Raw genomic sequence first — 10,703 nt, forward strand, 5'->3', positions numbered from 1 at the left:
ATTATCTGACTCAAGATCCCTCCCTAAAGTCCACACATTTCTCACTGAAGACTACAGAATTGAGTTGATCCTATGTCTTCATTCAAGTCACACTTCCATTTGTACAAGATCCCTCCTCCAAATTATTTATTTTACTTCTCTGTTAGTCAGCTTTCCATTACTGTAACAAAATCCCTGAGATAATCAATTTGAAAAGTGCTGGGAGCCATTAGCCAAGTAGGTGTGACAATTTCCTTGCCAGCGTACCCCATGTTGCAGTGACATTGAATGTAGGTGACCTTGCTCAAGGACCAAGGCGGATTAGGGCGTTCCCGGTTTAGGTTCCAGGTTTAAGGTTTAAGATTATTCCTGCTGGGAATAGGGCGTATCCTGCTGCCTGAGTTCCCCTTGAGTTCTCACGGGATTCAGACAGTATATTTTGGAGATAGAAGCCCAGTGGAGGTGGATTTGGGCAGAGAACGTGGATTTCCCCAGAACGTGTTTGTAGATGGCTGGTGTGAGTTCGGGAATAAAGAGTTGCTGTTTGAATCTACAAGCTGTGTGGTGGCTCGTGATTCTGTGCCCAGCCAGACTGCGGCAGAAAAGAATATTCATTTTGGAGGTTTCAATCCATGGTCAGTTGGCCCATTACTTGTGGGCCTATGGTGAGGCAATACACCATGGTGGGAGCATATGGCAGAGCAAATTGTTCACTTCATGGCTGGGAAGTAAAAGAGATGAGACCAGCATCTAATAACACCCTTTGAGGGCTTGCAACCAGTGACCTAAAACCTCCCTTTAAACCCCACCTTTCAAAGTTTCCAATAGCACCAAGTTGGGGACCAAACTTTTAACATGGGCCTTTAACACTCTAGATCCAAATGAGAGCAAGCAGTATTGTCATCTTAACAATATTAAGTCTTCTAATCCATTAACAAATGGGGTGTCTTTTCATTTACTTATGTTGTATTTAATTTCTTTCAGAAATGTTTTGTAGTTTTCAATCTCTAAGTCTTTTATCTCTTATTAAATTTATCCCTAAATATTTTATTTTTGTTTGTTTTCTTAATTTTCTTTTTTGGAATGTTCACTGTTAGTATATAGCATCTTTGTGATGTGTGTGTGTTGATTTTGTATTGTGCAACTTTGCTGAACCTGTTAATCAGCTCTAAGAGAGAAAGAGAGGGGAGGGGAGGGCAGGAAAAGAGAGAATGTGTGCATTTGTGTGTAATCTATGTCTAAGATCATGCCATTTGCAAACAGAGATAATGTTACCTCTTTCTTTCCAATTTGGACTCTTTTTATGTCATTTTCTTGCTTAATTTCTCTGGCTAACACTTTTGATATCATGTTGAATAGAAGTGGTGAAAGCTGACATCCTTGTTTTGTTCTTGATCTTAGAGGAAAAACTTTTGGTCTTTTCACCACTGAGTGTAATGTTAGCTGTGGGCTTGTCATATATAACCTGGATCATGTTGAAGAAGTTCTTTCTATTCCTAGATATTGAATGTTTAAAAAAAAACACACACACACATCAAGAGGGATGGAGATACAGCTCAGCTGGTACAGTGCTTGCCTCACATACACAAGGCCCTGGGTTCAATCCACAGCAACACACACACACACACAAGAAAAAAATTAAGAAAGGATGTTGAATTTTGTCAGTTTCTTTTTTTTTCATCAATTGAGATTTTCATATGATTTTTCTTTTATACTGTTAATATGGTATAATGCATCAATTGATTTTCATATGCTGAATTATCTTTGCAATCCAGGAATAAATCATTTATCATGGCATAAAATCTTTTAATATACTCCCAAATTTGGTTTGCTATCAATACTATTGTTATTACTATTATTGGAGATCTTTGCATCAGTATTTATAAAGATACTGGTGTGTAGCCTTTTATTCTTGTGGCATCTTTGTCTGATGTTGGTACCAGGGTAATGTTGATGTAGAATAAGTTGGGAAGTGTTTCTGCCTCTTCAATTTTTTTGAAGAGTTCAAGAAGGATTGGTGTTAATTCTTTTAAGTGTTTGAGAGGAATAATCACAAATGAAGCCATCTGATCCAGGACTTTCCTGGGAAGCTTTTAAAAAAAATGATTCAATTTTTTTACTAGTTATATAAAGTATAATCAGGCTTTCTACTTTTTCATGATCCAATTTTAGTAGATTGCATGTTTCTAGAAATTTGTTTCATCTATTAATATGATTAACACACACAAACTCTTAAAGCTAATTAACAAGTTCAGTAAAGTTGAAGAATAAAAAAATCAACACACTCACACAAAATCACATAAATTATATACACTAACAATGAACAACCCCAAAAGGAAAAGATGTTCGCATGCAATTGTTTGTAGTATTCCTTTATAATCTGTTTTTCTCCTGTAAAATCAGTAAGCATTCCCATTTTATTTCTGATTTTAATAATATATCTTTTTTTCTTAGTCAATCTAGTTAAAGACTTGCTAATTTTATGATCTTTTCAAAGAAACACTTTTAAATTTTCAGATTTTTTCTTTGTTTTTCTATTCTGTTTTATGTAGATATGTTCGCATCCTTATAACTTCCTTGGGCTGTTGTTTAGTTTGCTCTTCTTTTTCTAGATTTTTATCACAGCTTTGCATTGCTGTGATAAAAATACCCCACAAGAACAATTTAGAAGGGGAAAAGTTACTTTGGCTCAAAGTTTCAGTCCATGGCTGGTGGGCTCCTCTTTGGGCCTGAAGCAAGGCACAATATCATAGTGGCAAGGTGGGACAGAGGAAAGCTGTCAGCTCAGGACAGCTCAGGAGCAGTGGAGAAGTTCAACCCTTCCAGGCCACACCCCCAGTGACCACGCCCTCCCCGTAGGTCCCACCTCCAGTAATTCCTTTGGTTCACCCACTGATAGGTCAGAGCCCTCATGATCCAATCATCACCTGAAAGCCCCACCTCTGAACCTTACTGCATTGGGGACTATGCTTTCAACCCATGAGCTTTTGGGGAAACTTCAGATCCAAACCGTAACAATTCTTAGGGTGTAAAGTTAGGTTGTTTAGAGCTCTAAATTTCACTCTGAACACTGCATTTTGCTACATCCCATTCCATACCATCCTGTGGTTTTGCTATGTTGTGTTTTTGTTTTCATTTGTCTCAAAGTCTTATAATTTCCCTGATGATGTCTTCTTTCATCCATTTGTTGTTTAGGAGTGTGTTAACTCCACGTGCTTGTGGGTTTTCTAGCTTTCCTTCTATTATTGATTTTTGATTATTCCACTGTGATCAGAAAAGATCGTTTTTATGATTTCCATTTTTATTGCCTAACATCTATCCTGGAAAATGTTTCCTTCGCACTTGAAAAAGATGTGGGCCGGGTTGTCGTTGGGTGCAGTGTTCTGCGTGGGTCTCCTAGGTAGAGTTGGTTTAGGGTGTTGGTCAAGTCCTCCGTTTCTTTATTTCTTTTCTGTCTGGTTGTTCTATCTCTTATTGAAAATGGTCTACTGAAGTTTCCAGCTATTATTGCAGAGTGATTTCTCCCTTCAGTTCTGTCAATGTTTGCTTCCTCATTTAGGGGCTTTGATACTTGGTGCATATGTCTTCTTGGTAAATTGACCTTTTGTCAATATTTAATGTCCTTCTCTGCTTCCTTGTAAAGTTTTTGACTTAAAGCCTGTTTTGTCTGAGAGTATAGCTACCAGCTCTCTTGGTTACTATTTTTTTTCCATCCTTTTACTCTCAACCTATTTTTGTCTTTAAATCTTTATACTCACTATCGGTTGTGACATTTTCATACCTTCCTTTCATTTGTTTAGATTTTGCTCTGCTTCTTGGATATTTCTAAAATAGCCATTAGTCTTTGTCTACTAATTTCTACATCTGAGCTCCTCATAAATGGTTTCTGTCGGCTGCTTTCCCCCTATGAATAGGGCATCCTTATTTCTTTGCATGTCTCATAATTTTTTGTTGAAAACTGGACCTTTATGACAATCTAACATAGCAATTCTCACAATCATCCTTCCGTCTCTGGGATTGGCTATTGTTGCTATTTGTCTTTGACATATTTTTCTTTCCATAGCTTCTCTTTGTTTAACTATTTCTTGAATAATTCTGTGACGTGGCCACTGAAGTCTCTGCTTCTGTGGTCACTAATGATGGGACAGAGATTTCCTTATATGCCACTCAGTCACCCAGCCTTTTCTGAGGGGCTGCATGTGAGTGATTTTAGGCTGTTGTCACGGTTCAGAGACTCAGTTCACAATTCACTTTAGTCCTCACTTCCTACTTGCTCCAGGTCTTATTTGCTCACTCCCCTCACTTGGATGGTCAGTTGGAGTTGAGAACTCCGTGCCTTCGTTCTTTTCTGGGCACGTGAATGTCGCCTAAAGCTCCCTGTGGAAATTTCATTCACCAGCAGTTCCTCTTCAACTGTTTTTGATCAACTTCTTGTTTTTCACAGCTATTATCACTGTTTCAAGCAGTTATGATGTTAAAAAAAATTGCCTGTAATTGTTTTTGGCAAATGACTCTAGGGGCAAAAAAGCTGTTTGCACTGTCTGAGATCCAGTCCAGTCAAATAAACAGAGAAGTGCTGAACAGGTCCAATGATGGTGACCTCAGAGAATGGTATTTTAACCAGCTCCAAGCCCATTCTGTCCCCTTCAGTGGCTTCTGGTTTTCACTGTGATTGTAGGGTTGCTGGTTTTCACTGTGATTCTGGGGCTGCTGGTTTTCAAAGCTACTGTGGAGCTTGGGGAGGGGGATGGGAATAGGGCAAGTGAAACAGCAGAAAGTATTTATGTTGTTCTTACTGAGAGTCCATCTTTTTTTTTTTTTTTTTTTTTTTTTTAACTAACAAACGCTCTTTGGATTGTTGTTATTAGCCCTTGGTTAATTTTCAGAATTCTGGAAAGATTTTACCCGTGTTCTTGTTGCTTTTATTGACAAATGGCTTTTTGGAGTTCTTGACTCTGCCATACCCACTGACATCTCTTAACAAGATTTTTCCCCCTTCTTTTATTGGGTGGATAGAAGTTTCTTTGGCAGATTCAAAAGCTGTACATTCAATTTTGCTCTTCTGTCTCTCCAAATTTCCTAAGAGCCACACTTAATTTTTCTGATATATATACATACATACATACATATATTTGTATATAAACTTATCAACTCTGTGTTTGCTCTCAAGTAAGACAAGAGCTTTAACATATTACTCTTACTTCTCTGGTTTCTCTCCCCTTTCATATTGATATCATCTAAAGGTTTAACTCTAGAAAGTCTTATTTAGCTAATAATAACCTTTCTCCACATATTTTATTGGGATTGCATTAAATGTGTACACTCCCTTGAGCAGAATTGATGGCTTTATGACGCTGAGTCATTCTACTCAAAAATAAGATAATAATACAGTACAGCAAATCACCTCAAAATTCACTGTGTTTTAAAGTAACAATAATTTATTCTTACTCATGCCTCTGTGTGAGTCAGCTGGGGATTAGCTGGCCCAGGCCAGGTTCAGGTGAACTTAAGGCTCCCATCTACCAGGTTGGGCTTGATTAGCTCTGTGCATCTCTGGTCTTTCCTGAGCCAGAGGCATAGAACTTTCTCAAAGTTCCCTTGAACTTGTTACAAAGAAGTAACCTTTCTTTTCTTTTCCAATTCTTTGGTATTGTCTCAATTAATCCAGGTTTAACACACAAATATCATGTATCTGCTGTGCACTAGGCATAGGGTAAAGGCCTGAAAAATCAGCAATGAATAGAATAGCTCTTGTTCTATCATTAAAACTACTTTCTAAGATTTTGGCATTGTGATTTTAAATGGATTCAATCCATTTGCATTCACACTTTGTAAACAGCAACTCCACTTTTAGGAATCTACAGAATATTTATGTAAGTGGGCAAGGATATAAATTCATGATTTTTATTATGACAAAGTTAGTAATAATGAATGAGAGGTTATTTCAATAGGAAACAGGTTATATGAACTAAGTTGTGATCATATTATTTTATATTATATGATTATTAAAATCATGGAGGTCTCATTGCTGACATGGAAGAACAACTATGATGCACTATTTTTTTTTAAAGCAAGTAAGTGGAAATAGTATAAACTCATTCTACTCAAAAATAAGATAATAATACAGTACAGCATTTTTATAACTCTAAAAATGACAATACCTAGGAGTAATGTGCACTCCTAGTACCTATGATGTAGCTTATCTAGCTGGTGTGGGCCAGCTAATATCATTTTCTATTAAAATAATGGCTGATTCCAAGCCCAGGGCAAGAAAGAGGTAAGATGGGCTTGTTACATCTTATGTACTAGAAAGCAAAGAAACTGTTAAAAACTTGTTATGTCTAAAAGCTCACAGACAACCTAAGGGGCTCCCAGTGACTAAAATGGGAAATTCTGTTTTAGGGAGAGTAATAACTACAATATAGAATCATTGAAAATATAAAAGCCTAGAATTCCACACTGATACAACAAAAAGCAAAGGAAGAAAGAGAAAGAACAAAGAAAAGAAAAAAGACAAGAGGAAAAAAGAAATCATCTCATTAATTACCTTTGGAGGTTGCTATGATACCAAGCTATTTTTCTAGAGATCAGTAATAAAAAGAACACGTATTCTGAATTTTCTGTACACACTGTTTCTATCATCAAACAGTTGATGAGAAAAAGTTCTTCACAATAGAATGACAGCTAACAAATGCAGCGGGAATTACCGATGTGGATGTCACCTTTATGCAATCCCTAATGAATCACCACGTCTAGTGACCACTAATGGATGCTTTGAAAATGAGGGTGTGTCAGAAAAACATGGTAGTGATACCCCAGCTGACAACACGGAAATCCACAATCACCCTGCCATGTCCTATGATAAAACAGGAAGTACTCAGCCCTGCTTAACTGACATTCTACCCCAAATAACTGAATCTGCATCAAACCCAGAGTCCAGTTCTGTCAAGGAGGATACAGGAAATAGTTAGAAAATGAGGAGCATGTGGAATATTACTCTGTGTATGTAATCAGGAAAATTCATATTGGGGGAAATGCTACAGCACACACACCTGGATTAAGAAATCAATAGCCTCAAAGAAGGAGGGGAGGGGGCTGGGGCTGGGGCTCAGTGGTAGAGCACTTGCCTCCCACGTGTGAGACTGGGTTCAATCCTCAGCACCACACAAAAATAAATAAATAAAGATACTGTGGGGGGAAAAAAGGAGGGGAGATGTATCTATTGAGACTTTTACAGATGGAAAGAGAATTAAGAGACATGTCAACCAATTATGGACTGTATTTGGATATAATTCAAACAAACCACACAGTAACATCTAAAAACAATGTAACGACTAAGAAAAGCTCTATAATTTGGTACAAAGTTTAATCTTTGGACCCAAAGGTTCAAATCCCAGACTGTTCCACTTACTGATTCTACGACCTCTATCCAATTATTTAACCAGAAAGGTTAAGGATAATCAGAAGTGCCCCATGGTGTTTTCTGACCACTGAGACAATGTATATGCAATTGATTTGTAAACTCAGCTGCTGCAGATGTATTATTTTGAACTTAGAGATGCTAAGCATCTTGTCCCATTTGCTCATTCTCTCATTCATATAGTCACAAGCGCCTAGTCGAGCACCTTCCATGTGCCAGACAGTCTGGAAGCACAGAGGATGTTAGGTTGAATAAGATGGGGGCCGCAGAGACCAGATGGAAAACAAAAGCATGAACCCAGTAGTCAGGTGGGTTAATAGTCTAATAGAGAGAGCAGGAGGGCTGAACCAAGGGATGGAGAAAAACAGTCAGATCTGGGACACATATAGGAGCTGGTCTTATTCACAGTTCTGACTGATTATTAGCAGAGAATGAAAGAGACGGAAAAACCTACAGTGACCCCCAAGGTTTCCAGCCTGGTCATGTGGAAGGATATAGTGTGAGCTTTCCTTGGATGGTGTGGAACAGGTACTGTCAGGTACTGTTGTAAAAACTAAGTTTTTTGTTTGTTTGTTTGTTTTTTTGAGGAGTGAGTTTCAGGACCAGAAGTGGGAGGTGGTGGACTCAGTTTGGAAGATGGTAAGTTGAGGAGCCTGTAGATGTCATTGATGAGGAGACAGTGGGAGCCCTTGATAGGGATTCAGTTGCTCAAAGACTGTGTTTTAGTCAGCTTTTCATTGATGTGACCAGAATACCTGACAACAACAACTTAGAGGAGGAAACGTTTATCTTGGGCTTACAGTGTCAGAGGTCTTAGTTCGTGGTTGCCAACTCCATTGTTGTGGGCCTGAGAAGCAGAACATCATGGCGGAGGGGCTTGGCAAAGGAGAGTAGTCAGCTCATAGTAATTAGGAAGCAGATGTTGGGGTGGGGGGAGGAGAGAGTGTAAGCAAGAAGGAGCAGGGATAAAATATAATCCCAAAGTGCTCGCCTTGGTGACCTGCTTCCTCCAGCCGTGCCCCACCTGCCTAAAGTAACCATCTAGTGATCCATTTAAATTATTAATCCATCAGATGGGTTTATCCACTGATTAGGTCACAGCTCTCATGATCATTTCTCCTCTGAATGTTCCTGCATTGTCTAGCACGTGACAGTTTTAGGGAGCATCTCACATCCAAACCATAACAGAGTATGAAGTAAAAAGATAAAAGAGCCAGAGAAAACTGATATTTAAAAGTCAAGGGGAAAAGATGAATCCAGAAAGACTAAGGAAGAACAAAGAACTAAGAAGGAAAAAGTAATGTTGTAAAAACTAAGGTTTTTTTTTTTTTTTTTTGAGGGGTGAATTTCAGAATAAGTGGCCAGCCATATGGGCCCATCAGGTTTGGCAATTCATAAGTATAAATATGTCTTTGGAGAAAGGAATGTCCCTAAACTGGTGGAAGCCATGGCCACATTCTGTGACTTGAGGAATGAGTGGGAGATGGAAAGTTAGAGAATTCATTTGAGAAATTTGGGATGATGGGGAACGAGCTATGACTAGTTGTGAAAGGATGAAGGATTGTTGGTTTTGGGTGACTGTGACCAAAATCCCTGGCAAGAACAACTTAGAGGAGGAAGTGTTAATTTTGACTCATGGTTTCAGAGGTTTAGTTCATGGTCAGCCGACTCCATTGCTCTGGGTCCGAGATGAGGCAGAGCATCATGGTGGAAGGTTGTAGCAGAGGAAAGTGCTCAGTTTGTGGCAGCCAAGAAGCAGAGAATGCGAGAGACGAGACAGGGGCAAGGTGTAGTCCCCAGGGGTATACCCAGTGACCTGCCTCCTCTAGCACACCCCCTGCCTGCAGGGACCACTGAAATTATTAATCCCTCAAATGGATTAATCCAATGACGATCCAATCTGTTCACCTCTGAACATTGCTACGTTGCTAATAAAGGAGCTTTGGGGGGACATTACTCAATCCACACCTCAACAAGGCGTGGATTGAGTAATGGCCAAGTAAGAAGGGAAGGGAAGAGGGAGGGTGGCCCAAAACGAAGCTGGAGAAGCAGGAGGGTCAGTGTAGGTAGATCCCTCTGACGGCACAGTCAACTGCAGAGGAAGGGATCTACTGTGCTTTGAGTTTCTCCAGGTGGAGAAGGTCCATGATATGGCTCTGCAGGTGGATGGCTGAAGGTGAAGGTCGCTGCCGATGAGAAGCAAAGGTATTGACAGATACATCTCCAAGGACGTTGAAAGCCCCAGTGGTGATGTCTGGAACCAGGATGGAAAGAGGAAAAGGTCTGGGATGAGAACAGAGAGGAAGCAGGACGGTGGCTCTGGGGAATTTGGGTTCAGACAGTGACTGAGGAGGAAAGGGGCAAATGAGCCTGTAACCACGACCATGTTCCTCGTTCGAGAAGGCCAAGTCCCTCAGCGCAGTCCTGCATGGCACATCCTGACAGCCTCATCTCCTCCCTCCACCTTCGCTCAGCCTCATAGAATCACTTGAAGTTTCTGGAACATTCTCTGCTGTCCATACCTGCCTCCCTTTGCACACATTGTTTCTTCCACCACCTAAATGTCTGTCTCTTCTTCCTGCCCTTGAAAGAACCCCTTTTCATCCCTTATGACTTAGTTCTGGGGTCACTTTTCTCTAAACCCTTTCTGGAGTGCCCCAGTCATTTAGGAAGCCACTTATCAAACACCTGCCACATGCTGGGCTCTGCACAAGGCATGGCTCACGCTCACCATGCCTCCCTGGACACCCCTTAGCCTTCCAGGTGAGCCAGCAGAGCAGAGGCCAGCTCAGCATCAGAGCTTCCAGACTTAGCTCAAGAATCGCCAAGCCTGAGAACAAAGCTCCATAGGAATTTCACCAACAGGAAGGGTTGGTCAGGTTTCTTCTCATTTCCTTACCTTCACCCCAACCTCAGCAGCTTCTGCAGCCATAAACAACAAAAGACACTTACCCAAGGAGACTCACTGGCCGGTGAGGCTGCGTTGTGATTCATTAGGACGTTATAATCAGCTTTTATTGCAGTCTACGTTTCATAATTTGCCTTCTAAGCACCTGTGTGTGTAACCCTGTCTTTTTTTTTTTTTTCTTACCAAAAGTTGGTGCTTTGCCCACTCCTATTCCACATACTCCTCGAAACCCTAGCCAGAGCAATCAGAAAACAGAAAGAAATTAAAGGGATATAAAGAGGAAAAGAAGAGCTCAAACTATCCCTATTTGCAGACAACATGATTCTATATTTAGAAGACCCAAAAACTCTACTAAAAAGCTCCTAGAACTCATAAATGAATTCAGCAAAGTAGCAG

The sequence above is a fragment of the Marmota marmota genome, unplaced genomic scaffold (genome assembly GCF_001458135.2).
Source record: "Marmota marmota marmota unplaced genomic scaffold, marMar, whole genome shotgun sequence".
Classification (NCBI taxonomy): Eukaryota; Metazoa; Chordata; class Mammalia; order Rodentia; family Sciuridae; genus Marmota; species Marmota marmota.